The sequence below is a fragment of the Triturus cristatus genome, chromosome 2_1, assembly GCF_964204655.1.
Source record: "Triturus cristatus chromosome 2_1, aTriCri1.1, whole genome shotgun sequence".
Lineage (NCBI taxonomy): Eukaryota > Metazoa > Chordata > Amphibia > Caudata > Salamandridae > Triturus > Triturus cristatus.
The window spans coordinates 679,879,987-679,907,627 of record NC_140581.1 but is presented as its reverse complement, the minus strand read 5'-3'; the positions used below and the strand labels follow the sequence as shown (position 1 = coordinate 679,907,627).

Genomic DNA, 27,641 nt, shown 5'->3' with positions numbered 1-27,641 from the left:
ATTTTGTTCATCCTACATTGTGTGGCTTCAGTTATAAGTCCATCAATTTAAACAACAGTTTTTCTATCATCACACAAACCTCGCAGTCCCTCAATTACCAAAATAACATTTTACATTGCCAGCAAAAGCCCTCCTCCGGTAGGCAGGTTTCTTCTTTTGAGTTGTGCAAGGAGTTCAGTCCAATATCTTGGTCAAAGTTTGCAAGAGATGGACTAATTTTTGTTGGACACTGGTTGCATCGCTACCTCAAATTTACTAATTGTGCAATCAGCTTTAAATCTTTTCTTCCAGACTGTGAAATCAGACTGCATTGGTCAAATCACTAAACTGAAATTCCTAATTTTGGGTGATAAGTTCAGGCAGTTTATCTTCTTCCTTTCAGCTATGGCGAGTTAAAGTCCTCTTTAAAGCCAGATTTTTAACACACACGCTCCTTCTTGAGGTTTTTTTGTCAGAGCTTAACAGGTTAGATTTTGCATTATGTCAAAGCCACCCAGATCATCCTTAGGCTTAATGGCGATTTAGGTGATGAGGTTGGCCAGTTTTAGTTGTAAATGCCACCTTCTACAAGAGATGATGTACTCATTTTGAATGCATACTTTTGGCAACGGTCAAGTTTGTGTGCTATACATCATCAGAAAGATCTTTCCTCTTCTCCTAAAGGATACCCAAAACACCAGCTCATCTTGACTTTAAGTTCCTGACAAAGTACCTGGTTCAATAGCTTCAGGCTGCCACGAGTAAAGCATTCTTTGCCTTAAAAGTTGGGATACCATTTCAGAATATCTTACCTAGCTGTCAATCTACGAGTAACCAGGTCAATTTTTGAAGGCCCTCTGAAATGAACATTATATCCGTAGTGGTTTTGAAACCACTTCACTGCAATCTAGAGTTTACATATTGTCAGACGGGATCCTTAAAGTAAGCTTCTCTCATTTTACTTCAGGTAGCCATTTCTTTTTATATATGGTTCTTAAACACTGGAATTCTTCCTTTGGTTTAGGAATAGTATAGTATTAACTTAAATGAAATTTTGAAGAGGGCTCAAAATGCATATCTTCTGCAGAGAAATGGTTTGGGCTTCCTCCAATTGGTTGCCTTGCTTACTTTCAGAAAAGCTTTGGGATAATAGTGAGCTTTAGAAATAGGTAACTTAAACGTCTGGACGGGTAATGTTAACGTTCTTTGGACAAAGGTGGATTCAATGCTTAAAGACTTAAAAGACCATGTTTTCCCTGCTTGAATAGAAAAAAGGTGTGGATAACTACATCCCCTTACATGCGGACCATGACCCTGACTTATCGATTCCAAGGGTGATTGTTATTGATTCCAAGGGTGATTGAGATGTTCCATGTTTTCTGGGATTATTCAGGCTTCATCAATAATTTGACTATATGTGTGTTGTTCTCTAGTAGGACCATCCAGAGAGGGCTGTCACACATTTTACTCAGAGTTCTTAGGGATGGCTTGTGATGCCTCGATACGACATCTGCCATGTTTAGGACAAGGTTCTTTAAAAGAGATCTAGAGAACCTTCCAGCACAGTTAAGAGAAGATGTTCAACATTGGAGTTCACTGCTTCTCTCTCTAGTGGGTAATGTAACTCTTTAAGAAATTATATACCTACCGAGAGTTATATATTTTCTACAAAATTCTCAATTTAGGATGCAAGAAACCTACTTTAAAATTGTTATGGGGTTCGAAGACCCTGAGGATCTCACTATCCAAACTGTCAATCTACAATGGGGATACTGATCTGCCATATTGGAGGGGCTACTTATTGGCATCTCAATATTGTACAGTGTACATCATCATAGATAAGCCCTATTCCTGATGGGCTTGGTTCCTGATCCAAAGTGCATTAGAAGTGGGCTACAGGAGGACACATTTTACAACACAATGTGGGAATATTCAGTCCTAAAAGCTTTTTGAAGGTTGCATGTGTCTGAGGAGGGGCAAGGGCTCCTCAATACCTGATCATGGCTACAGGCACGCAGTCTGAGTTTGGTCTGTGATTAGCCATATTTCATATGTACGAATACATTAACGTAACCAAATATAGGATAATGTTGGGCAATATGGGTCTCATGCTATTAAGGAGTGACACTGCTAAAATCTAGTACCCAGTCAGGACAACTCTAGATGTGGCATGATTTGGTGCATTAGAATGGAAAGTGTGATATAAAGGAATGTCCAAGAAAACGATGAAAAACATTGGACCACCTGGAAGGACATATAGATGGAAATACCAAATGGATGGTAGAACCCTCCCTATACATTACTACTGAGAGCATGGGTACTTTGGCCTATTGTCACATTGCATTCTACCCACACATTAATATATGAGATACATGTCAAAATTCTGTATGTGAACGTTTTCTAGCTGAGGGGGCTAGAGAACATGGCAATTTTTGCCCAGAATTATGGTCAACTATAGTTCAGTAAAAACCTTTATAAAAAAAAGCTACCTAGAGGGCAGCTGTGCACTAAGATCATTTACAGGAGAACCTCTGTCCAAGGGCATTCAAAGGTATCTGTACTTATGGTGTGAGGTTGATTACCTTACAGCTGCAAGGTTCCTCCTTGTGGGACATTTTATTGCTTTTCAAATGTGTCTGGTGGTACCCCGTAGCAGCAGGAGTCTAAAGCAGTTGTAAGAGAAGATGTACTAAAGCAAAACCGCTTCAGACTGTAGCATATTCAGTTTGGGTGATGGTCCCAACTAAGAACCTAGTGCCTTCTTCTAAATGAAACTCTGCAAAAACCATCCACCCTGGTGACCAATACCTGTATATTCTAAAGGATTAAGCTACACTTGCTGAGAGCAACCACACTTTCTCTTATAACATTCTGACTGGGATTTCAGGCCCAGTGGTTTTCTATTGAGATAGAGCAATCGTCTTCTGAAAGAAAATATTTAAACACTACACTTTAAAAAATACAAGGTAGCACTAAACAGAGAGCCTCCAAAGATCAGATAGGAAGCACAACCTATGAAAGAAGACTGCATACATGTGAAAGACTCCAAACATCAGATTACACCAAGATTCAAAGAGAGGCAATAGCTGAACATTAAATTGGATGCAGAAAACCTGAAGCATCACAATATACCTGGGAGAAAATGTTTCAAAGAAGAAAACCAAGTCGGTTTCCACTCAGCAATTCAACTCTGCTCATTATTGCCAGTACTTCCAGTTAACAGGGGATTCTCCACAGGCTAAATTATCTATCTGGAATGACAGGGCTTTCTCCAAGCACTAACCTTCCAGTGGCTATGTCTCCAGCAGGAAAAACAGACAACCCCCATCTGACTTCAGCTTAACTATCCTTGCAGGTCAAATTCAGGAAACTTGCCTCTCCAGCTTCAGACCAAGTCCTTAGAGTAAGAAAACCAATGACAGGAAATGAGCCTTCTTCTACTGTTCTTCTGAGGGTGGATTGTGATTCTTTGGAGCCAAAACCTTCCTGAACTTGCTCCATATCATGATCTGAGGAAAAGTGGAAGAGCAGAGGAATCAGAATTAAAACCCTGGTATAAAATTGGCAAGAAAATTCGACCTGATTTTACACAAGTTCTAACAGTGTCCCTCGTTCTGCATACTGTGCTCCAACTCCTGGTCTGCAAGAATACCTTGTGGAAAACAATCACCCCGAACCATTTGTAAAATGATTTATAGCTCATTGAGAATTGTCATAAGTGGTGTGCTTTCTAAAGAGCACTAAGGTCAGTATGGCTGGATATGAACAAAAAGCACAATGACAAGTTCCTGGAAGAAGCAGGTTTTTCTCCAACAGCTTCAACCCTATACTTAAGGTTCCTTCAGGAAATTTGAACTAGGAGTGCAGAGCTCACAGAAAAGCGAACTGAAGTCTACACCTGCCTTATCCTCACAAGTGAAAGTGATGAAATCTTCAAACACAAATATTTTTTAAAAAAAGATATCACAATCAAAATTAGTCTTCAGATTTGTGTACGTTATGAAAAGCTTTCTACATGCACAGCACTAAACCATATAATAGGCAGCCACTCAAATGGCACGATGAACTTGGCAATTTAGTTTGGTTAGCCCTATTTGGAAGGAGGCTGCCTCAGACTGTTAACCTGCATTGCAACATTTACGTTCACACAGATATCGGGTTTGAAATTTATAGTCATACAACACAATAACTAATTCGAACATGTAACTAAAAAGTGCAATTGTACCTTTGCAGATTCCTCACAATATCGTAATTAATATTTTATGCTTCTCACTGTCAGAACAAAGTCACACCCTGATTCCACAAAAAGCATACAACTATAAGGGCTGCATTCAAAGTGAAGGAAACTGTCATTTTACACATACAAAAAGGAGTTGAGCTCCATTTAAGTCCTGCTAAACAAGAGCAAGGATCAAATGCTAGAGAAATGAAAAAATAAAGACTGGGATACAAAAGATGTTTTTGAAAATTCCTACAAGTGCCCAGTCTATGGCAACAGACCAGTTATCCAACATGGGGTCTAAATCCTGCTTCAACAACTGAGATACTAAAATACTCTAACATGAACCGGTTCCATTTCTCTGTGGTGCTTGGTCACACTTCTGGACTTTTGGGCTCAGCACACCTCTAGTGTAGCTTTAATCTGATCCAAGGCATCCAAAATGGCGCTTCTGCTTTACTTCATGAGGCTGGCCACCAATCTCTCTAGTCAAGGAGAAACTCGCATCCATACTCTGCACCACTGAACCCCACCACTCCCAAAGACACTGTACAAAACCCAGGGTTGTACGATAATTCTAAACAGCTGAAGTAAGAGTTGGTATCTGTTTGCATGCAGCATCTCCTTGCCAGATTTAATGACAAAACAACCCGGGGAGAAGTGTTGGCGTTTTGACCTGTATTTACTTGTCGGTCTCATCAGGATCGACGTTGTCAGGTGACCACTCACAATGGTCCCTAACCTGAATGTTCAGGACTATCCATAACAATTCTGAGATATATCCTTCATAGGATTCAGCGACTCCATTGCTCGGCTTCCTGATTCGGAAGGGTCATCTCTCCGGTCGACGGATACAAGCATAGGAAGCGACTGGACTGGCCACAACGGGAGACTTATTCCTAAATGATTAATTAATTACATTTGAAACTCTGGCCGGACTAGTCACACACCAGCTTCTACAAACACTGCATTCTATGGGCACTGACTGCCGATTAATCAGTTAGCTCACTAAAGCTCTATTAGCACACATGCAGCCCCTGCAGGACATATGGGAAACTTAGTTTTGTAGGCAGCTCTGGGCCCTAACTTACCCGCAAAAAGTATCCCTCAAATGTATCTAATTTGATATACTCCATAAAGCATACTTTTCCCCCTAGTCAGTTAGCCAGCAGCTTTCCAGGTGAAGCCAGACATGTGCACCAGATGTAGTGCCCCAAGGGCAGGCCTGAGGAACATACTGTGAGACTGTCCACAAATACGCACATACTGGGCTACCATACACTCCCAACTGGAACAAGTCACGTGAATCCCAGGCACCTCATCCAGGGAGGCGTGGCCCAGGAAATAAATGCCAGACCACACTAACATAAAACCGCCACACACTTTCAAGATTTGGCCCTCAGATTAGCCAAGAAAAATATCACAATAGACTGGAAATGGCCCAGACCCAATTAATGGATGAACTTGTTCACCCGCTGGGCGAAAGCAGTGGCATTAGACAGAGAATATTCCAGGGGGCTTCACCATCGCCCAAAAGACAAAAGCTGTGAGATACAACTCTCCTGATTGAATAACCCAACCCCACAGCCCTACCCATAATCCACAGCTGCGGAATCCTGAACCCCACCTCAGAAGACGAATAACCAATCCTCCCCTCATTGAGACCCCAATACAATTGCACAATTCTAATCTCGCAGCTCCACATTTAGCATTCACCTCAGTCTCCCTTCCCTTCATTCTGCCATCTCAATCCTCCTAACCCTATACGCACAGCATATCAATATACCTACAGGCTTAAACATCCTAACCGGAATATAACAAATAAGAACAGGGTATTTGAACTGTAAAAGCATTGTGAACATATTCAGTTAATGATATGTATGAGTTTGTTTTAGGTTTGTTAGAAAACCCAATAAATTTGTATAAAAAAAAGTTGGCTGATATCATATGGGCCGCCGCCCTGTCTGAATCAATATGCAACCAATATTTGTAATCATGTCTCCTCACTATGCTGCCCCCCTGAATGCAGATGGTTCTGCATTGAGGGCGGCAGCATAGTAAGGAAACGTGATCATAAACATTGGTTACAGAGTGATTCAGACCATAAGTGATAGTCCTGAAAATTCAGGAGGTGACCTTGCAAGTTCCCCTATGCTCACAGTGTGGTGCATTAGTCAGACGACTTTGGCCCTGATGACAAATAAATACAGGCTTTGAGTGTATAAATATACACACATTTTTCAACATTTGAGCACTGCGGTGTTTGCACCATCATTACACTATATATATACATTGCACTATGTTCCTATAAAGCATATTAAAGAAAGAAAGAGAAAAACGTCTTGTACTCAACGGTGATTATTCAATAAAAAAAAAAAATGAATGATTGAATTATGTTACATGTCTCAGTCACAGGTGGTGTATTGTGTAAGTGAATCCGCAGGACAATTGTTGCATTCTAGTATGAGTACTGTGGGGAACCAATTTTTAAAAAAATCATATTTTGACTTGCAAACTATATTAAAATTGCACCTTAAAATCCATTTAAACTGGTGCAGAAATATTTTCCGAGAGAAAATGAATGACACGTAGAAAAAATGCGCTTGCTCCATAACGTGGAAGAATCTTTTTTATGCATTATTAATGTTGCAAAATAATTCATAAATGAATAACACATAGGGAAAACGTGCATGCTTTTATACATATGAAATGATGTAAAGGATTCTTTTTGGTACTAGGCTATCATTCTTAAATGTGCCCCTTTTGGTAGGCCCAAAAGCCTTTCTTTGGACTCTTGTCCTTAGTAAATAGAATTTTATTTAGAACATTTGCCGAGTACCAGCATCTTGCTTAAGAATGTGCTGACTTCAAGCTTATGTCTCTTTATTCTCATCATGCCATATTAGCTCATCTATATTAAACAATGAACTATGCTGTGACTGTTAGAATTATGATTATGATATATTTTATAAATGGCTCACCAGTACATTGTTGCTACTTTTGTTTATGCTTATTTGACTTGCTTGCATTCCCAATTGACCTAGTTAGCATCTTTTAGCTTGGGTAAGAAGGGTCTCATTAGAACTTTCCTCCATTTTGCATTGTTTTACTATACGCCGGCGTGAATGTTTTTTCCGAGGGAATCGAGAGGAGAAGCATTGGAAGTTGACAACACCATCGGATGAGCAGCTTTCATTGGAGGTGAACTACTTACAGTTTCAAAGTACGATACATTATTATGTGATTTTATATTAATGAGTATTTCTAGCTCCTCAGACACACAGAGAACTCTTCTGCGCAGGGACGCAAACTCTCTCGCACTTTCTCTTGACCCTTACTTGGGATTCATTTTGAGACTTGAATTATTCTTCCACTTTGTTAGCGACACCAATAGCTAAAGGTGACTTAATTCTCATCCAACCTAAACCGTGTCATTGATCAATGCTACTGCAACGATCATTACTCACTTACTGATATTTTAACGGTTGCTACTGCAACTGTAGGGAACTCGGCTTAGTTTCGAGAAAGACTCTTTATGGGAAGTTCGATTTTGCTCTTTTCCGAAAAGGAGCTCTTCATGGGTTCTATTATAGGGTAGATCAGGCTCTTAGCTAGTTTAGTGACAATTTTCCTTTATGGAACACTCTGTATTGATTTATGCCTGTCAATAATCACGCTTTGATATTTCTGTACACCGAACCAATCTGAATAAAAATGAGAAAAATCATATTCATCCTTTAAGATAAATAAAGGTTTTGAAAACTTTACCAACCTCTCATCATTGACTGAACATTAAGAATCTGACAGTGGATATATACATTTTTGTTCCAGTTCCATTCAAATACGGTAGCCAAGTTCCATTTACCTAGAAGGGAGCCATCAGGATTCCCAAAGGACTGGACTCTCTCAGAACTACCGGGATGCCTTGCGAATTCTAAAATCAGACACTAGATCGGTCTTTGCCTGTGCATTTGCCAATTTCCTCGGCCACATGTGGGGCATTAGGAAAAAGATGCAAGAAAGAACCCTGGAACGAAGTGGGCCGGCTAGAAGCACCCAACTTGTCCCTGTTTCGAAGTATATTTTGGCCAAGGAAATAGGGCTATAAATGCTCTAGACGTAAAGCATTTTAGAGAAGCTATTCAAGTATTGGTTTGATTGCGGGAAATCTGATCTTTATATACCTGTAATTAAGTAATGATGTTTTATTTTGTAAATAGCAGCAATGTGATTTATGGCTATTTTATCCTTTTGTGTATGCGAACCTCTTACTTTGTAGTGAATTTACATTTTTATGGAATCTTGAATGGTACAAGCCATGATTATCATACATTTTTATTACCCGCCCGAAAGAATGTATTTTAAGATGATTCGCCTGTTTTTCAAATGTTTGCATGTGAAAACTTTGAAGGCATGTACGCCGAAATAAAGTTAAATGCTTGCTTGCATCTTTGAGACATAGAGTAATCCTGGTTCGGCAGGGTGACAGCCATAAAAATGAACATCCTTCCACGTACCCTTTACACCTTCCAGATGCTTCCCCTGGCCCCACCGCCCAGCATGGTTAGCGCTCTCCAAAAGGAGATTAAACACTTTCTTTGGGGCAGGAAGCAGCCCTGGTTGCAGAAGCAACTTCTGCAGCAGGCGAAATAAAGCGGGGGCCTAGCAGTACCCAACTTGCTACGCTACTACCAGGGGGCACGGCACAACTGCGATACTTGGAGTGGAACCGCCCACAGAGTGAGAAAAATTGGGTCTTCATGGACCAAACGGTTGCAGGTACCCACATTTGGAGGGTGGTGTGGCTGCCCCGACCCCACAGTGCTTGGGGGCTCTATTCCTCCCCGGTAACCAACCTTACACTCAAAGTCTGGGACAAAGTGGCACTTGCAGCAGGACTCTCTACATTCCCTTTGCCCATGACACCCCTGTTCGCGAATCAAGACTTCCGACCTGGCCTGACCCCAAACACTGATTAGCGCTGGCTCGCAGGGAGATGCAAGCACATGGGATGTCTCTTTGACCAGGAAGGTCTCATCCCGTTTGGCCAACTCAAAATTGACTTCTCCCTGTTAGAACCAGACTGGTTCATTCACACACAATTAAAACACTGGTTGCTTCAACCTGATGTACATCATAAGACGTTGACTACCTTCGAGAAATGGCTGTTTCTTTAGGCTGGCGACAAGAAGCTAGCCTCGTGGATTTATCACCATCTGTCCAAGACGCCGCAGAGCCATAGAACCCCAGGTCAGATTCACTGGGAAACTGAGCTAGGACGAACTTTGTCAGATAAATTGTGGGAAGACATCTTTTACAGAGCGCACCACACAACACACACTGCAGCGCACACAGAAACTGCCTACAAGGTTATTTCTTACTGCTATTACACCCAGTCATGCATTCAGAAATGGAACACAATGCAGTGGCCAATGCTGGTGAGGATCTGATAGTCTTGGGACTCTGCTCCACCTCCTCTGGCATTGCCCAAAGCTAAACAGATACTGGGAACAAATTCTAGATGACAGACTCTGCTTGCCTTCAGCACTGTGATCCCCGGATACACAATATTAGGACTCCCTAATGCACTCACGTACGCACTTCACTCCACGAGGAGGAAACCGGCAGCCATTGCCCTGAATGCTGCAATTCAAGTTCTGGTGGCCAATTGGGGCACAGACAAAACTCAGGACCATAGGCAATGGTTTCACCAACTTTGGCTACTGCTGGGTATGGAGCGACTGTCCATTGTGAATACAGACACAATGGCGTATTCTAAAATATGGGCCCCATTCATTACCATCCTCTCCACGGAATTCAGAGAATTGACCTGCCCAACATATCTGCGCATACTGAGAGTAATACCGGATGCCCAAGGAGATGATAGGGGTGTCTGAATGTTGTCGAGCTATCCGATAGGCTTCGAGGGCAGACTGCAGGGGCACACATTTTTATACCTTTCGTTCCGTGCTAGGAAGGGGGTGGGGAGTGGCTGTTGGGCAGTTTTATGTTTATCCTTATGATTTTTTTTGTTCTAACTAATAAAAATTGGTGCACTGCGGCTTTCCTCTACCACCAGCAAGACATGGAGAGGAAAACATGCACGAATCCGGCTCGTGGGGGTCTGGGTGGCTACATTCCTGAGCTTGTGCTGTTCATGTACAGTTTTACTAATCACGGGGCCGGCCCGGTTTGGGTTATAGGCAACATGCTGTGTAAACGTCATCTTAATGTCTTAAGTACTTAGTATCTGGTGCCGGCTGGCCCCCAGTACCTGGGCCGGGTCCTTTTGGAGAATTTGTTTTTGCGACTAACCAGCTGGGGTGGATTGTGACATTCCATAGAGCTTAATGTCCGCTGACGTACCACGGCTAACCACACAGTCAGCCCAGGCAGCATGCTGTGTAATTGTTCTTATGATATGAATGCCAATAAATAAGATATGTAATCCTAAAACAGAGTATGTCATCCCTAAGTCAACTGACATACATGTTCAGAAAAACAAAGCATCTGTTTCAGCTATTGAGACTGCTACAGAAGCACGTATAGATTCAGTCACTCACCAGAAACTATTAATACATGCAGCTGACTCAAAGGTAGTTGCAGTCATTCCTACGTAGCTCTGTATTCCCTTACACAAGCACTGCAGTATTTCTGCAGCCACTTACATACACATTTAGACAGCCATAGAGGTATTGCCGAAGGCAGTTACATACCAGCACATTTACATCTCATAGCACGGATAGCAGCCAAACTATGGAACTCTTTACCCCACAACGTAAGATCCATGGATAACCACCGTATCTTCAGAAAACTACTCAATTGGCTCTTCCCCACATAACCACTGTACGCAAACAGAAATATAGAGCATATCCCTCTGTATATAAGCATTTATTTAGACTACAGATATGTACCAATATATGTTTATTGCTTTGTATAAACATGTATAATCATTTTTTTAAACATTTTTTAAATATACATATTCGTTAGTTCTGCTCAACAAATGTACATATTACTGATAGTTACATTCATCTATGTTTTTTTAAAATTATTTTATTATTAAAACAAGATTACACATATATCATGCGGATACTGTATAGCCATATGGTGTATTCAAATGGATCCCTTTCAGGGGGGACAATTACACTTTGGATCCACAATAAATAATAATATATGCATTTTAAATAGCCATGCATCTATTGTACATTTGCTTCGCACTAGTCAACATCTCGTTGCATTTTTCCATTTCCATTGTTCTTACAATGTGCATGGCTAACTGTTGTGCGCCTTATCTCAAATAAATTCGGTCCACCACATCTCACGTCGGCAATATGCACGAGAACATCTCAACCTTTATGTCCACTAATACTATGCGATGTTTGGGTTCATTCTCCTTCAGTCTCCCCTGTCTCCTTGCCCACGTGATAAGCTTGGTACTGACCCCAGCAATTACTGGGGCGGCTCTCGGAAGGGAGCAATTCACTTTATATATCCAACTGAATGTTACAGTAGACCATATCTGCATGCCAATCGGTCAGTGTGGGAACTGGGCCTCTAGCCCATCGCGTTCCCACCTGGCAAGTAGCAATCCAATAGCCACTAGGGGTCTGATTTCTTTGTCTATTGCCTTATCAAATCCTAATAGGGCCATCATGGGGTCAGCTGTCAAGAGTGGTGCTAGTGATCTTGCTCAGTTCGCTAAACACTGCACTACAGAACCCGGCCACCTCTCCACACGACCATGCTACTAGTAGAAAGTCAGCCACATCTATCCGATATCTGGGGCACTCAGCGGTATTTCACAACCCATACTTATGTAGCCTTTCTGAAGCATAATTCACCCGACTCACATATTTGAAGTGTACGAGTCTGTCTCCCATTGAGTGTTTGCAGGTGAGAAACGCGCTGTTTTGGTGAGATCAGCAACTACATGGGTCTATGTGAGCTCTGGTGGTCTGAGAAGATCTCCCGCTGAGGTGGCACGGAGCTAAGTAAGAGGAGGCCGTTGAACATCCCTGTAAGAGTGAACTGTTCATGGCGTAAGTTCGCAGACCAGAGGGGTCTGGGTTTTCATCAGACACGAGCTGATGCAGGCTAATGTTAAAGGCTACTTTGATAAAGATGGGGTCCATTGTCACCATTGCCATCCAGGCATCCGCCTAGGTTAGGTTGACCAACGTGTTGCATTTGTCACAGGTGGGCATGGACACTTTCCACTGGACATGCACGAGGCCCTAGAAAGCAGGTTGCAGGTCAGAAATTATCTGTTTTGGTGGGTGGGGGCTGCCTCCAGAGCTGTGGCGGAGTTACAGGGCGATATGGAAGCAGACTGGTACAGTAAGGCTACCTCTGCAGCAGACTGGTACAGTAAGGCTACCTCTGCAGCAGACTGGTACAGTAAGGGTACCTCTGCAGCAGACTGGTACAGTAAGGGTATCTCTGCGTGGCACAGTAGGGGTGCCAAAGACCAGGAGCCTCAGGGCAGGTTCCTGGAAAACCGGGACGGCGCCCCGTTAGTCCTTCGGGCGGTTGGGGGCCTGACCAACCTGGGGTTTGCGCTGCTTCGCTCCGCCCCGAAAAGGGCGTGAGTAATAAGAGACCAACATTTCACGTGATACGGAGGAGGATCACCAAAAAGGTGTAGCACTGACTGGGTGTCCCACAGTGCTGGCTCATCAGGCGGGCGGGGGCAGCATAGGTTGGTACAGCTGCCTGCCCTTGGATCGCCCATAAAATAACCCACCATAGTGCATAGTTTTGTATGGAATAAACCTGCAGCACTATTTCCCCATAACAAAAGTTGTCTTGTGTATTTATTTACTCATGCATGCTCAGACAGTGGGTGGGGGAAGTTGCTGATAATGGCACAATGCGGCTGTCCGCGGCCCCCGCATGGGGGCCATTCCAAAAGTACGGCCCTTTATTGCCATTAGGGCACCAGCTTACCCTTCTCTAGTGGTTGGGCTCCTGTAGGAGTCTGCTCGCCAGGGCGCCATATGGGCGTCACATCCGGTGCTTCGAGGTGAGGGGGGGGGGGGGTATATATGCTTCTCCTGCCCCTTCGGGCGTCCTCTGTTGCAACAGCCACGCCGTCTCCCACCCCTCCTCTTACCCCCTCAAATTAGAAAGCTGCAACGTACCTGGCTCAAAACAAACTTCACCTACAAAAAAATGTACAGATTATACAAGTCAGCTATCAAAAAAACCAAAAAAAGGTACTACCCAGACAGAATTCAACATGCTAAATGTGCAAATAAAGAATTCTATAAAATACTCCATGAATTTCGCAAACAAAATTGCCTAGAAGGAACTCATCCTGTTACTCAAGATTTCACTTCACTTTGATAGCTTTATTTCGGTCAATGACCATAAAAGCACAGATAAAATATATACATACAGATAAAATACATAAATAGTTCAGCACTTGAGATAAAAAGTTATTAAACAGAAGTTATCAAAGAAGCAGTAATAAGCAATTGAATTTCATTAATATTAAAAGCAATTGATTAATTAATTTATCAGGGCAGACCTTCGCCACATACCATATAAAAAGCGAGAAACAGAGAACACAATTGGGGGGGGGGGGAGTGTCATAGCGTAGAATCCTGCAGGTTTGGGCACATTGTTTTAGACCCAGATTTCTGCACAATGGCACAAGCCAGGCTCTGCGTATTTCGTTGTAGGCGGTACAAAAAAAATAGAACATGAGCAAGGTCTTCTTTGGTTTTGTTACAGACAGGGCAAACCCCCTCTCCTCTTCCCGTCCACTTACAAGTCAATTCCCCAATCGGAAGACAACCATACCTTAATTGGATATATAATTTCTTTGCCCTGGGGGGCTGAATCAAGTCTAAAAACTCCTCCCTGCTAGGTATCAATTTTATTTGCAGGAATTCCATGGTCAGCCTACCCATAGATGATAGGCGGTATAGCCGATCCAAATTATACTGTCTAACTAGAGCTAGCAACTCCGTTCTCTTTACCGCTGTGCAACTTTCCTCAGGAGTCTCCCATAATTGGGGAAGACCTATCTGATATAATACAGCCTTAATATGAGATAGCCAAGGTATATTTCTACTCTTCAGCTGGTCCCAGATTGCTGAGAACTCGGCTCTATAATCATCGAGCTCTGGTGCTGTCCACAACCTTCTCCAATACAGGAGGGGTCTACTCGACAGGAGTTCAGAGATAGGCTCTAAGTCTTAGGTCTAGTCTCAGAGGTATCAACGGGGTACTCTGGGGAAGCCCTATCAGGTTTCTAATAAATGTGTGTTCGACCTTGGAAAGGGTCAATACACGGGTATGACCCCAGAGCTCTGCACCGTACATTGCAGCGGGTCTAGCTTGGGCTTTATATATTTCGAGACCTGGGGAGACTGGTTTGAATAGCGTTTTCCTTTGAAATTTGTTTATACCCCCCCGCTATCTGTGCGAGCCTCAAGGCAGATTTAACTACCTGTGGGCCCCAGCCAAAATCTTCAGTCAGGGTAACACCCAGGTAAACAAAAGTGCAATCCCTTTCTAGTGGGATGCCATTTAGAACTGGGCAGGGGCGGGTGCGTTTCGGGGGGCCGAAGATCATAAACTTTGTCTTTTCTAGATTGATCTCAAGCCCCCGCGAAGCGCAGAATGTTACAAAGCCGTCCAATACCCTCTGGATGCCTGTAGAGGTTCGAGACAGCAGTAGAGTGTCATCTGCGAACATCAAAGCAGGCACCCGTCCAGATGACAACCGAGGGACATCGCTATTCTTGACATTATCTAGCTCACCCACCAGACCGTTGATGTAGAGGCTAAAAAGCGTGGGAGCCAGGGCACAGCCCTGGCGTACTCCTCTAGTAACGGGGAAGCGGTCCGAGAGTTCTCCATTTTTCCCACAGCGTACCTGGGCGTAGTTCCCTTTGTGAAAATACTTCAAGACATCTAGCAAATAGGGCGGGAGATTTAGATCAAGATTTCACAGACAAACTGGCAAATCATTACGCAGACAAAGCAGACACATTGGACTCGTACTTAAAAAAGGAACAAAGCACCAGCACTAACCCTTGTACAAAACAACAATCCAAGAATCCTTTAACCTAGCCTCTCTGTTTATTCCAACACATCTCACACGGTGAATTAATGGACCTGGTCAAAGCAAGCAGGCCTGCCGGCAGCCCTTCTGACCCCTGTCCACCACAAACTTTCAAGACAATTATTTCAACAACCTCTGCTGCCACTCCAGTAAGAAGAATCATCAACGATTCCTTAACTACCGGAATATTTCCAGAAGAACTAAAAAAAAAAAAAAAAAAAAAAAAAATCACACATATGCCCTTTACTGAAGAAAACAAACTTGGACCCGCTGAACCCTGACAACTACAGACCCATTACAATGGACCTTTCCTGGGCAAACTGATAAAGAGCAGAGTTCGCCCAGATGTCCCAATTCATTGAAGAGAATGACATACTCTCAGACTTCCAAACAGGATTCCGTCTGGGAAGGAGGTACTGTATCTTGACATCTGGGATGACCTGAAGAATACAGTTGACTGCAGCGGGGTTGCCGCGCTACTCCTCTTGGATCTCTTGGCTGCCTTGGACACGGTTGACCATGACACTCTGAAACAAAGACTCTATGAAGCCGGCATAGAGGGAACTGCTCTAGACTGGCTTGTGTCCTACCTTCAAAACAGAACTAATGTCATCCATACCCCACCTTTCTCGTCCAAACCATACTCCACAAAAGCAGGGGTCCCTCAAGGTTCTATCATCTCTCCCATGCTTTTCAACATCTACATGAAGTAATTACCGGTACTGATCAATCAATTTCACCTCACGTGCTATAACTATGCAGATGACACTCAAATACTCCTTCAACTGGAATGCCCCAAAGACATTGAAAAATCCCCAATTTTCAGTTGTCTTAGAGCCGTAGATCAGTGGATGACTTGGAGCCTTATCAAACTGAATGCTTCAAAAATTGAAATACTCACGTGTGGCGATTGGAAACATTACGATCCACTTCCTGCCTGGCCTGATGAACTGGGATCCCCACCTAAAGTATCGAAGTAAGTAAGAAACATCGGAATGACCATGGACTCCAAGCTGTCCATGAATGCCCAAGTGGACAAACTAGCAAGATCAAGCTTGGTCACTATAAAAACGCAGCAACGAGTTTACCCTCATTTGGGATTTCCACACAAGGTCCAAGCTACCATCTCCCTTGTTCTGTTCAAACCCGATTACGCCAATAGCCTCTACCACGAATCACCTATAACGACCATGAAAAGACTACAACGGATTTAGAACTCGGCTGCCAGACTACTCTTACATAGGAAACCGCGAGACCACATATCACCTGCCTTGAAAGCCCTGCATTAGTTACCGGTTGCCAGAAGACCCACGTTCAAGCTACTTTGTATCACCCACAAAGCAATACATGGAATGAAACCACTCATCAGGAATAAAATCACCAAACACATTCAAAAGGAACCTACGCTCTAAAGGGGCATCTCGCCTCAAAATTCTAAGATATAAGAAAAAAACCATGGGTGGCAAATCCTTCTCTGTTCAAGCAGCCAAACTATGGAACTCTTTACCCCCAATATAAGATCCACCGACAACCACCTTATCTTCAGAACACTACTCCAGAATTGGCTCTTCCCCACATAAGCACAATAAAAAAAACAGAAATTTACAGCATATTCCTCTGTATATAAGCATTTATTTTCACTTTAGAGATGTACCTATCTTTGTGTATTGCTTTGTATAAACATGTAGAATAATGATGTTGTAAATAAATTTTAAAAATATCATCTTTGGTCTACATGTACTTATTCCATTGTGCATCTATGTACCCTTCATGTACTTGGATCTGTGGGTCTGTTACCTTTCTCCTGAAAAGCATATTCAATGCACTACCCCATTTCTCATCCTGTACCTTTATCAATATCTTTAATCTATATATACTTACCTCCTCTATGCATCTATATACTTTCAATTTACTTATGGATCTATATATTTATCCCTTTCTTCTAATTTAGCATTTCAAATGCCCTACCCTATTTCTGAGCCTGTACTTCTCTCAATATATCCTCTGGCCCAACCTTCTGACTCATCTCACACTTCTTTCTACAACTATTTCCAAAGCACTACCCTATCTCTCACCCTATACATATATCAATATATCCTCTACATCCACTCTCTCTTATTTATCCCAAACCCCATAGCAAATCTATGATCCCCAAAATAACCCTTTCTAGACTCTCCTACTCTACCCCTCATTGCATTATCTGACACCTCTTTTTACTATACCGATCCCCCAAAACAAACCTTTATAAACACTTCCCTCTGACTCTTCCCCTCAAAAACCCCTTTTACATATCCAAAAGCCTCCTCCAATTGCTATGACCTAAAAAAAAAAAGAAGAAAAAAAAAAAAATACATCTCACTCTTCTGTCCCTCCACTATACTTTTCAATCAAAATAACAGATTAACATGTTCACTTCTCAATTTCCATATTCCATTATACTAATTCCCCACCAATCCTTTATGGGTTCCAGAGTAGCGTGCTACTCGCCAATGAAGCGCCTCAAAACCCCATCAAAGGGTAGCAAGCGCTACATAAATACAAACCGCTTTCCCTCTTCTATCCCGCAACCTACCCTTCTCTATCCAAATAACGGAGTAACATATCCACCACTCAAATTACTTCATGCTTCACTATACTAATTTTTTCCAAACTAATCCTTTATGGGTTCCAGAGTAGCGTCCTACTCGCCAGAAAAGCGCTTCAACACCCATCAGGGGTAACAGGTGCTATATGAATGCAAACTTTTTTTCCCTTTTATCCCTCCGCTACCCTTCTCACTCCAAATAACTAAAATCCACCCCTCAAATTACTTTCATATTTCACCATACTAACTCAGCACTAATCCTTAATGGATTTCCGGAGTAGCGTGCTTCAAGATTCTGCTACCTTTACGAATCCAAATAACTGACTAACCTATAACTGACTAACCTATCCACCACTTAAAATTTACTTACATGTTTCACTATACTATTTCAACACTAATCCTCTATGGGTTCCGAAGTTGCGTGCTACTCGCCGAAAAAGCGCTTGGACGCCTCGTCTGGGGGTAGTAAGCGCTATATAAATGCAATTACAATACAATATTGATTTGGTTATTGAACAACAGTATTGCCAATCCTGGTCTTCAATGATTTTATCTAGATCTCTGACATTCCAGCCTAGCACGCGCTACACTTGGTCTATGGGCCTATTGTGCCAGTCTGTATATCTTTGAGATCAGCCCAGTGAAGTTGGTCGATTGGATCAGTGATGTTAGTGCAGCCAGGGGAGGAGGTTCGGACACATCCTCTCCCAGCAGTGCTCTCATGCAGGTCTTGTTCTGAGATATTAAAAGCAGACAAGGGGTTTCTGGCTTGCTCTTTATCGTGGAACTTGTCCTCACCAATCTGAAATAACTGTCCCAGCGTGGCCACCCCCACCTCTGAGCGCCGTCACAATCCCTGTTTACAACTCAGCGGGAGCCAGTAGCAACATTCAACTTGGGCATATGGGAATGTAATATTGCGCTGGCTTGTTGCTCCAATAATTGTCACCAAGCATGTGTCACAGAATTGATGGAGTTGAAGACTCCGTGGCATCTGGATGGATTTCGGAACAAAGTTTGTGGGAGAGTAAGAGGTTGTGAAGCTTCCCTTTCAATGTATAGGTGCGGTAGAACTTGTGGGTGGTGTAACCAGTGGTATGCAGCAGAGCACTGCACCACCCAATAATATAATTCTAGATCCTGGGTGCTGAATACCCCCATGTTGTATGGTAGCGTAAGGGTCCGCCACTGAACTCTGGCGTGCTTTCTGGCCCATATCAAGGGCAGGAGCTTAGACCGTAACTGTGTAAAGAATGACTTTGGTAAGAGTATGGGGATATGGCAGAATATCTATGTTTTTAACATGTATATAAATTACTGCATGAATAAGTAGAACTTTTATCATAACTATTTATCAACAACTGCTTCACTATTGAATTATACAGAAAAAAAAAATCAATTAAAACACTTGAAAGCCGGAGTTTATTAAATGCATCTACAATGTACATATATTACCTTCCTTATGCATATATATATCTTCCATGTAGTTATGCATCTACATATTACTTTTGTTCTCATTCAGCATATCCAATGCACTACCCTATCTCACCCTATTTCGCTCTCAATAGATCCTCTACCTCCACTCTGACTCCTCTCAAACCTCATTCTACTACTCTTTCCAATACACTACCCTATTTCTCACCTTATACCTCTATCAATATATCATATACCACCACTTTCTCATTCATCCCAAACCGCATGCCACTACTATGATCCCCAAAATAACCCACTCTAGACTCTTCCCTATTCTACCCCTCCTTGCATCATCTCATACCTCTTTTACTATTCAGATCTCCCAAACAAGCCTTTCTAAACCCTTACCTTTGACTCTTCCCCGCCACCTCCCTTTTACTCATCCCAAATCTCCTCCTACTGCTATGAGCTCCCCAAAAAAAACCACAAGATAAAGCATTCTAAATCCTTTCCTCTTCTAATCCTCCACTTTCCTTTACAATCTCAATAACAGACTAACCCATCCACCACTCAAAGTACTTTCATTTTTCACTATAGAGAGCTACTCGCCGAAAAGCGCTTCAACATCTCATCAGGGGTAGCAAGCACAATATAAATGCAAACCTTTTCCATCTTCTATCCCTCCACTATACATTTGAATCCAAATAACAGACTAACATATCCACCACTCAAAATACTTTCATATTTCACTATACTAATTCACCACTAATCCTTTATGGGTTCCGGAGTAGCGTGCTACTAGTCGAAAAAGCACTTCAACGCCTCGTCAGAGGTAGTAAGCGTATATAAATGCAATTACAATACAAACTTGGGGTGTTAGTTCTTAATGACCCCTTGGAAACCATCCTGAGATTTCCTGCAGTACCATGGCTCTCGGTGGCAGATAGGATTGTTCTTGTATTGTTGATGCACTCACTCCTGCCACCATACATCACTTTCTACTAAACCTCAACCCAACATGAGAAAAAAAGTTAAAAAAAAAAAAACAAAAAAAAAGGTTTCACATCAACAACAACAAGCATTGGCATAGCCAATAGGTCTCGCCTTTGGGACCTTATAAGTGTTTAGCCATGCAACAGTTGCATAACTAAACACTTATAAGGTTCCAAAAGCGAGACCTATTGGCTATGCCAATGCTTGTTTTAACTGCTGCAATCTATTGAAGCCTCACGGAGAACATCAAAGCGGCCGTGCGGCCGCCAAAGTGAAAGTAATTGCGGTAAAGCGCGACGCGCGCGCCCGCGCACTGTAGCTCTAGGCTGGCCTGGTAGCACTTTTTGGAGCCCTCACAAAATGTCTCGCCAGACCAGCGCATGCGCTGGGTCAGGCGAGACCTAAAAAGGCGAACAAGAAGCTGCCCAGTCCTTCCAAATGTAAACAGTGGTAAGAAAATACTGGTACCAAAAAATAAATAAAAGACAAGACCGCAGTAAAGGGAAGTAAAATAAGCCATTGTTTTAACCCAACCCACTGTTAAATGAATACATTTAACTGACTGGAGGTTAACAATAGGAAAACCTGCCAACAAGCGGAAATACACACTGCTACATTTATAGGCACTCGAACAGTTGGCAACAATGCAAAATATCATAAATTCAGAACCAAAGCCCAATTCTTAGAATTAAAACAGGCAAGGAATCTGTATGATCCACTGTGCAAGAGATAAAGATGGACAGTTTTTGGTCACTGCAGCATCTAAAAAAAACGGTTTCTTTGGCAACTGTGTTTAGAGAAATGTAAAAAGGATCAACATCAGGAAAGTACTCAACTGGTAAAACCATGTAAAGAGTTTCTAGAGAAATATAAGTAGAAACACCCAGAAACTGATATTTATCACAGCCTAAAAACAGGTCTTATGAAACCAACATGTTTTAGGTCTCGGCCTGGTGAAAGCAGCGCATGCGCTGCACTGCCATGCAGAGGCCTTTTGGAATCAATACGATTCCAGCGTGCACGCGGGGAGACAACGAGACAAAAGATGTGCACGCGGGGATTGGATGCTTTACTGGCGGCGATACACTGGGGAGTTTCTCTCTTCCACTCCCCCCCCCCCCACACGCCAGTAAAGGCAGACCCCGCATGCACATCTTCACGTCATCTTCTTTCTTGCCCCCTCTTTCTTTCTCTCAACTGCTCTTCCTCGCAACTTCTCTTGCTTACAGTCTTTTCACCCCTTTTCTTCCTCCTCACTTCCCTCATCTTTGGCCATAAATTTAATAATAACCCAGTTAGATTGACTCAGTCTTCCGTCTTTGCCTGCCTTTTGGCATTTGTACTGTTAGGCAATAACCAATTTTCTTATAAGCAGCCCTTTTGCGCTTTGCAACATGTCACGGCGGTACGTCACCAACATGCGTACCGCCTACACGGCTGTGAAAGAATTTATGAGAAATGACTGCCCAAAAAACCAAAATCCCAAGGGTTGGCTGTTTGAAGCACAAGCTATTTTTGGAAACATAAAATGAGTTCCATTCAATGTTGAAATGCAAAAAACAGTGCGCGCCACAGACAGCCTGTTTTCTGTTCCCAAAAAGCGTTGGTGGGGGTGGGATTTCCATAAGCGCATCCACCCACCATTGACTTTAAAAGTTCACGATGGTTGTGTTAAAATCAGGAGACAAATGATCAAATCGGGAGGGGGTTAAGGTGTACTATTAAATAATTAGATTTCTTCAGATTTTAAGACAATGTGCCGTTTCTCTGGGAGCTGTACAACACGGGAAGGGAGTGGAGCGGTGTGCCTAGAAGGGGCAGGGTGTCTCAGCCTGTGGTGTGTGTTTGTGTGCCTGCCGTGATTTTTAGGTGGGTGGTGTATGTCACGGTGGTGTCTTCTCTTCTTCAAGTAATTCACTGCGTTGTTGGTTTGCAGGATTGTGTGTCGCAACTTTGCAAGTGCTGGTTTGTGTGGTTCCCCTTTGTGGCTTGGATTATATTTCTCACCAGAGGCACTTTTTTTGTAAAAGACGTGTTTTCAGGGAAATCTGCCTCAGTATTATCTGAAGCATTCAGTGTGTCTACTCGAAACTGGTTACCCCTTGAACAGCGGATGCACAGTGCTGCCTGGGGTCTGTGTCATGGAGGCTGGAAGGGTTGAGCAGAGTCAGTCGCACACTTTGAAGTTTCGGGCACAACGTGTCTTTCTTAGCCCCTAGGGTTGCCAATGAGACATAATTCCCTCACTCATGCGTCCATGTTAATAAACTGTTTCGCTCGTGATTGGCACTAATCTGCGTGGCGGGTCATAGGGCGATCACGCGGTGGGCAGGGGGGAAGGAAGGTGGCAGCTGTCTCCACCCTCAGCCCGTGTGTTGCATGTTCGTAACTGCAACACCTGAATTCTGAGACACCAGTCAAATGGGTGTGCACGTCCGAGGCCCGCTACTTAGCGTGACCTTCAGTGGCATGGGTGAATCTGCTTTCCGGGGTCGACATACGTCAGCTTCCTGGCTCTCCAGTGCGCCATGGGAATTGTAGTGCACTGTGTGCTCCTGGACAAATACCTTTGTTTCCGTTCGCCTAGTGTTCTTAATAGCATAAGGTTGGGATAACTAGGAAAGCGCAAAAACCTAGTATTGAGAGCTACATGTAGCAAGCACTGACAAATCCAATGGGTTTCACTTTTTGGCATTGTCGTTGCTTTTGCTGATGCTGTAAGTTCCCCAATGTGAGCCGTGGGAAGTATATATGCCATGCATTAAAAAAATGATGGTAAAATGTTCATGCTATAAGGAGGGAATACTAAGTAAGCAAATGAATGTCATGCAAGCCAACCAATGATAAACAATGGGCGGATCCATAGCCCACTCCAGTATATTGTTTTGTAGACAATTGGCCTTCTACAGCAGGCAGCTAACGCGGTCTGTAGTTATGACGTCAAAGATAGGCTTTGGAATGGACATAACCAGAATGCACCACTTTACAAAGCAGAAGTCTGGGATTGGGTGAGATTGGGGGCGGGGTTTGCTGGCATGGGACCTATTAGAGGAAGCCATAACCCCACACTGAATGAAATATAGACACCCATTCAAACAAGAGATTTTCACCAATCAGGTCAGGCAAGCTGACCACATGACTTCATATCACTGAGTGTGTCATGTTTGCAGTCACTTCAAAACAAAATGCATTGTGGGAACTGAATTTTGTTTAGTTCCAGGAACTACTTTGACTGCAGTACCAGATGACAATCGGGGACCCTACGGACCTTTGCTCCCTTTAGCTTTAGTGATGCAAAGCCAAAGCAGAAAATGTTGCCATGCTCTAAAAACAGCATCTCTTGAAGAGGTTCAGCAGCCACAGGACCCTTCTGCTCTGTTTGCTGATCCTCTGGATTTTGCCACTTGTTCTGTTAAAAAACTCCCCTAGTTCCTCAGGTCTTATCTTGTGGCCCCTTCTTTCTCGTGCCTCAGAGGACCCATGCCCACCTGCATAACTCGTGCCAATTGGTAACTTAGTATCAAACCTACACTACCCTCTTCCTGGTGGCCATATATCTAATTTCTGCCTGTTTGTCGGCTTCAGACCTTGCACTATATGCCACTATTAAGGTGCCTTTACCCTTTCTGGAGAGGAGTAATCCACATCTGGGCGATTTGTTGAACAGGAGACTGCCAAAACTGGGCATATTAATCTAGATTAGTCCTCCAAGACCCGGCACTGTGCTGCATATAATGTATTTTGTGTGATGAGCCCTCTAAACCGAAACAAAACTGCGACAAGAACTCTAGAACCGGACACAAGCGTCCAGGCGAGGCCCCCAATGATGTGTACAATAATCCAGATTAGTTCTCTAGAACTGGACTCTGCCTTTCAAATGACACCTGAACACACCCACGGTCTCTGGTGCCACTGCACCTGCTGCACTATTCATAGACATGCCTCTGTGTAGATGATGCCTAACACAGACCACAGTACTTTCAGATAAGTCCTTTTGTACTGGGCATAATCCTGCAAACAAGACTTCCGGAACTGGGCCTAGAACTGTATATACCATCCCAAGAACTGGAGGCCGTATTCCAGATGAGAACTCCATAACTGGACACAGTGCAAGTGGGGTTGGATGGAAAAGTGTATAATGTTTCAGTTGAGGCCCGTGTATACAGTGCCGTTAAATGATCTCTCTGAAGCTGAACACTCTACAGCAGACAAGACTTGACCACAATTCTGCATTAAAACCTGTAGAGCTAGATCTAATAATCCTTATGAGATCTCTAGAACTGGGCAGATTAGTGTAGATGAAACATCTACAACTTGAAATATATTCTATATGATACCTTCAGAGCAAACGCTGCTCTGCAGATAAGACCTCCAAAACTGTACGCAATGCAACATTGAGGCTTGGAGAACTGAACAGGGCCAGCTTCAGGGCAGTGCAACCAGTGCGGCTGCACAGGGCGCTGACCTCCGGAGGGGGGAGCTGACCTCAGAGGGTGTGCTGTGTTTAGCAATAACTTAGGATTTGAGAGAGGAGGGGCACTTTTGCCCGGCGGTAGTGAGAGAATCCGAGGAAGAGGTCATGGGGATGGGGGTGGCAAAAATTATTATCGCACCATGCGCCACCAGCGCTAAAGCCGGCCCTGGAACTGAATGCAGTGCTTTGATGAAACCTCCAGAACTGGATAGAATGCTCCAGATGTGCTCTTGAATGCAGTGCTGTGGGACCTCTAGAACTGGATAGAATGCTCCAGATGTGGTCTTGAATGCAGTGTTTTGATGGGCCCTTTAGAACTGGATAGAATACACCAGATGCGGTCTTGAATGCAGTGCTTTGATTGGTCCTCTAGAACTTGATATGTTCATGCCAGGTGAGCTTGTAGGGGAAGGGAATTCCTTTAAAGAGTCATTTTCTCCCTGGATTTCCCTTCTCTTTTTGAAACTCAGGAGCAGCAACATTGTCGTGGTGTCACCTAGGCGTTAAGAGGAAGATTTCTCAATATTCTATATAGCAAGCCATAGTTGCTGCTTATTTATCTTATGCAACTAACAAAAATTGACAAATCCAATAGTGCTAAGCACAGATTTTTGGCTTACCTGATCTTAAGCCACGCCCTTAATGGCACTGGCCACGCCCCTTTGAGACACCGCCCAGTTTTTTCATCCCACTTACAGTCCTGACCATAGAACACCCCTACAGAGCCACTCGCCTTCTCCCACGTGCAGCTGCACATATATATATGTACCCCACACTAGCAGGGGCTTAGCTTCCATTGCTGCATGTGGAAGCGTTTCACCTTAGTGCATCCAATAATATCAATGTATTGAGTGGTATTTATTTAAAGCCATAGTTTTAAAACTTGAACTTAGAAACATTTATGCGTTTCTCCACCCTCACGAGGATGCCATTAGTGAACTAAGAGGCAAGTCAGTTGTCATGTGCATCCTGCGTGGCCTAGATTCTTATTGCGTTTGGAGAAACATTAATAATCTATTAAATCATGCACGCAAGAGGTATTTGTACAGAGCACATTCTGGACTCATGTATTTCAAGGTGCTCTCCTATGCAATAATAAAGAACAAGCATTGAAAATGCAATAGGTCTCGCCTTTGATTAAGTTAAAGCCATTTGCTTTGCTAATGGTATTCTATAGCAAAGCAATTGGCTTTAACTTAATGAAAGGCGAGACCTATTGCATTTTGAATGCTTGTTTGTTCATCTCACCGGCTTGGCTAGATATTTCTAAAAGATCCCTGCATGTAGTTAAAAAGAAAAAAAGAAATAAAGGAAAAACAAAGTGTTCAAGAAACCATCGTCGCTGGAAATTGCCTTTCATTTTTTGTGATGGCAGAAAGGATAACACTATGAATAATTTATATTATTCAGGTAAGCAACTAAAACTTAACGTCCTGTGAAAATCCTGTAAAAGTCAAAGTAACAAAAACATTGCTCATGGCGCATAACAAGAAGATTGGCACCAGTTACATAAGAGAGCAAGAGAAGGTGTACAATTGTCCTCCAGCCAGGAAAGATCCGAATCAAAATTGAGCATTGGTGCATCAGATTAATACTCAAGAGAATAGTGATCTGGTTCTGAGCCTCAAACACAAACTATTTGGGTGGCATGCTGGCAATAACGCATCCTATGACACACAGTCGCTATGCCACACTAGACAGGTACTAGCTATAAGCAAATCAGACCTTGTCCCGCATCAAACTGACAGGCCAGGTTACTCTTGGCAGAAAGCACAAGCAATCCATCATGAATTTCAGCCCTGTTGAGGCGCTTCAGTAAGGTACAGCCTGATTTTTGCGGTGCAGTGGCTATCCATCTGGGCATACCATCACAATTATGGCATTACAGTGAAGCACAAAGATGATGGCTGGAATGCTTGCAAAAATCTCGGAATACCGCTCTGTAGCTGTCCGAGTAGCACAGTAGGGAAAACAACTGCTGACTCAAATGCAGCCCTGAGATTTTCAAACATTCCACCCATCACCTCACACTTGGAATACATAAGTAACCAAAACACTAAAATGATAATCATACATCCAAGATATAATCATAATATGCAATCTGCCATGAATCAGTCCAACAACATTCCCACATCACCCAAATAACTCTCACCAAATTTTACAACAAACGAGAAATTATTAGAAGGTAAAGACGATACAATTCAAAACACTACTAATAACAGACCCACACAATATGGAAGGGCGGCTAATCAGAAGATCTTCCACAAGAGACCAGTGTAGGCATCCACATATGGACCAAAAGTAGGACACAACCTTGAATGCCCATTAAAGAATAACGGTACAGAAATCATCGTGGGGAAATATTCTCCAATGTTGGCATGAACAATACACTCCATTTATGTAGACGTCATCAAGAGGGTTTGTATCGATGTATGCCGCAGCAGAGGGGAGGGGATTTGGTTGAAAATGTGTCTTAAACTGTTTTTATAGTTTGTGATAATTGCACAATAAAAATAATTTAAAAAAAGGTAGGACATAATCTAACTCCTGAAAGCAAAAAACAAAGGCCAAAAATATAAAGGAATCAGAGCTTCTCTTAATGGTTGCCTAAAACCCCCCACAACGTAATGTTCACCCACTAGAACTACATTCCACAGCAAACCACCCTTCACACCACTCACATTTGTGCTCCGCAATATTCAGGACGAGGACAAAGAGGACTAGATTTCATATTCTCCGCCACCATGAGAGTGACCTACTTGGAGATGCCAGAATATGTCAAAGATAAAGTCCTTGAATTAGTATTTAAATTATAACCACTGGAAAACAATACTGATTCTAGGAGCAACAGGTAACCACATTTAAACAGAAATCAACAGATGAACTAATGGAAAACTCAATGCCC

The 27,641-nt window shown here is 42.9% G+C and overlaps 1 protein-coding gene across 10 annotated transcripts in view; it reads right to left on the bottom strand.

The window, feature by feature from the left end:
• The window catches only part of APC (APC regulator of Wnt signaling pathway), an 858,190-nt gene that overhangs the window by 780,353 nt on the left and 50,196 nt on the right, over window positions 1-27,641 (bottom strand). For 5 of the 10 annotated variants that reach the window (XM_085632601.1, XM_085632600.1, XM_085632606.1 and 2 more), the window contains exon 2: window positions 3,263-3,488. The exons of 3 other annotated variants lie outside the window; for them this stretch is intronic. The gene's annotated coding sequence lies outside the window, so the exon portion shown is untranslated. The remainder of the gene's footprint in view (window positions 1-3,262; window positions 3,489-27,641) is intronic. 2 more of the 10 variants (XM_085632602.1, XM_085632607.1) reach the window with 1 other exon arrangement.